The sequence below is a fragment of the Otolemur garnettii genome, unplaced genomic scaffold (assembly GCF_000181295.1).
Source record: "Otolemur garnettii isolate 467f Iridium unplaced genomic scaffold, OtoGar3 scaffold00008, whole genome shotgun sequence".
In the NCBI taxonomy this organism is placed as follows: domain Eukaryota; kingdom Metazoa; phylum Chordata; class Mammalia; order Primates; family Galagidae; genus Otolemur; species Otolemur garnettii.
Window position 1 is genome coordinate 7777351 of NW_003852403.1, and position 3359 is coordinate 7780709.

Genomic DNA, 3359 nt, shown 5'->3' on the forward strand with positions numbered 1-3359 from the left:
CTGAGGCAAGAGAATCAGCTAAGCCCAAGAGCTAGAGGTTGCTGTGAGCTGTGATGTCATAGCACTCTACCAAGGGTGATAAAATGAGACTCTGTTTCAAACAAAATAAATAAATAAAAATAGAAAATTTAGGCCAGGCATGGTGGCTCACGCCTGTAATCCTAGCACTCAGGGAGGCTGAGGCAGGTAGATTGCCCTGAGCTCAGAAGTTTGAGACCTGCCTGAGCCAGAGCCAGAGTAAGACCCCATCTCTACCAACAACAACAACAAAAGCCAGGCATTGTGGCAGGTGCCTGAAGCCTCAGCTACCTGGGAGGCTGAGGCAAGAGAATCACTTAAGCCCAAGAGTTGGAGATTGTTGTGAGCTATGATGCCAGAGCACTCTACTGAGGGCCACAAAGTGAGACGCTGTCTCAAATAAAAAAAGAAAGAAAGAAAGAAAAGAAAAGAAAAATTCAAACTAAGACAATTGAAAGCCAAAAAAACCCTTCAAACTAAGATAATTAAAAGCAAAATTTAAAATATATATCGAAAAATTAGCAGAGCACCTATAGTCCCAGCTATTTGGGAGGCTGAGGAAGGAGGATTGCTTAAACCTAGGAGTTTGAAGTTGCTGTGAACAAGGCTGACACCCCAGCACTCTAGCCTGGATGACAGAGTGTGACTCTATCTCTAAATAAATAAAAATAAATATGAGGTTACTGTTAAAAACTCATCAGCAAAAACTGTATTAAGAAACCAGTAATAGGCCAGGCATGGTGGCTCATGCCTATAATCCTAGCACTCTGGGAGGCTGGAGCGGGTGGATTGCTTGAGCTCTTGAGTTTGAGACCAGCCTAAGCAAAAGCAAGACCACGTCTCTACTAAAAATAGAATAACTGAGGCAAATGGATCACTTGAGCCTTATTAGGAGGTTGCTGTGAGCTATGACGCCATGCATTCTATTCAGGACAACAGCTTGAGGCTTTATCTCAAGAATAAAAGAAAAAGACACCTGGGCAGTGCCTGTGGCTCAGTGAGTAGGGTGCCGGTCCCATATACCTAGGGTGGTGGGTTCAAACCCAGCCCTGGCCAAAATGCAACAACAACAAAAAATGGTGGCAGGTGCCTGTAGTCCCAGCTACTCGGGAGACCGAGGCAAGAGAATTGCTTAAGCCCAAAAGCTGGAGGTTGCTGTGAGCTGTAACGCCACAGCACTCTACAGAGGGTGACAAAGTGAGACTCTATCTCTAAAAAAAAAAAAAAGAAAGAAAGAAAGAAAGAAAAGAAAAGAAAAGCCAGTAATAATGGTTGCCTCTGGGGATAGAAACTGAGTGACAGAGGACAGAGATAGGAAGTGACTTATTTTTCACTCTGTGTTCTATTGTACCTTCCTGATTTTGTACCTTCTGAAGGTCTTGCCAATTTTATTTTAGGAGATAGGATCTCTTCATGTTCAGGTTGGACTTGAACTCCCAGGCTTAAGCAGTCCTCCAAGTAGCTGGAACTGCAGGCTTGTGACACACCATCTTGGAGCAGATCTTGTTCTGGAAAGCACTCGAGTGTTCTGAAAGTAGTTGAGTGGTCCCTTCCAGTGAGAGCAGAACTAGTAGGCATCATGTTCAGGAGGGTACTGTTATCAGGTAGGACAAGATGACAAAAAATGCAAGTTAACACAGCTGTAAATACATAAGAGTTTCTGGCTGAACACACCTGTACTCATAGCACTCTGGGAGGCCAAGGTGGGAGGATCCCTTGTGTTTGGGACCAATCTAAGCAAGAGTGAGACCCTGTCTCTACCAAAAACAGAAAAATTAGCCAGCATGGTGGCAGACACCTGTAGTTCCAACTACTTGGGAGGATTGCCTGAGCCTGGGAATTTGAGGTTGCTGTGAGCTGTGAAGACACCACTGTATTCTAGCCTGGATGATAGTGAAACCCTGTCTCAAAAAAAGATTTTTTTTTTCTAACATAAAAAGCCCATAGTAGGCATTCCAGGGCTGATATGACAGTTTTACAAAGTTGTCAGGGAGGAACACAGGCCCCTCCCAGCCTACACTCTGCCACCTTTTGGGTATGGCTCCATCCTCGATCCTCCTGGTCCAAGGTGGCTGCCCTAGCACCAGGCATTCCAGCCAGGAGATGGGGGAAAGAGAGGCAAAGCACTTCCCTTTAAGGAAAGTTCCCAAAAGTTACTTGACACTTCTGTTTACATCCTCTCAGCCAGAACTTACGTAGCCAAACCCAGCTCCAGGGAGGCTGGAAAATGTTTGGACTCTGATGGCCATGTGCCTAGCTAAAAATAGGGGCCTCTGCTCACAAAGAATCATGGGCAGGGCAGACAGGAAGTAGGGAATGATCATATCTCGGCTTCTGATGAATCAGAACCTTTTTTTTTTTTTGGCTTGACAAAGGTTGGATGGAATATCACCCAAAGTCCCTCAGAACTGGGATGCTGCCAGGGTCGGGTGAGACCAAAGAAACCCTGGCCCTTCACTCTCCCCTTCCCTTTCTTGCAAATGTTATGCCTGAGTTATAGTGGGGGGTTTGTTTTTGTTTCAACTGATGTTTAAATTAGATCATGATCCCTTAGCAGACTGTCCAAAATGTTTCTGGGCTGATGGAAAATGTGACTGTCAAACATTCATTCAACTAATAACTCTATTTTCTGCCTACCTATGTCCTGGCTTCAGTGCCAGCTCTTGGGTATAGAGTAGTGTTTTTCAATCTTTTTTTTAATCTCACGGCACACTGGAACCTATAATTAAACTTCCACCACACACTTAAATTATGTTGATCAAAAAAAGAGTAAAGAAAAAGAATATTACTTACTGTGCTTTGAACTTTTCTTTTTGAGACAGAGTCTCATTTTGTTGCCCTCAGTAGAGTGCTGTAGCATCATAGCTCACAGCAACCTCAAACTCTTGGGCTTAAGTGATCCTCATGCCTCAACTTCCTGACTAAGCTAGGACTACAGGCGTGTGTCCCTACCGAAGCTAATTTTTCTATTTTTAGTAGAGATGGGGTCTTGCTGTTGTTCAGGCTGTTCTTGAACTCCTGAGCTCAGGCAATCCACCTGGCTTGGCCTCCCAGAGTGCTAGGAATCCAGGCATGAGTCACCACACCTGGGGGTTTGAACTTCTTTTGAAAATAATGGGGCAGTACGTGTGGCTCAGTGGGTAGAGCCCTGGCCCCATATACTGAGGGTAGCAAGTTAAAACCCAGTCCCAGCCAAACTGCAACCAAAAATAGCCAGGCATTGGTGGGGAGCACCTATAGTTCCAGCTACTCGGGAGGCTGAGGCAAGAGAATTGCCTGAGCCCAGGAGTTGGAGATTACTGTGAGCTGTAATGCCACAGCATTCTACAAAGGGCAATAAA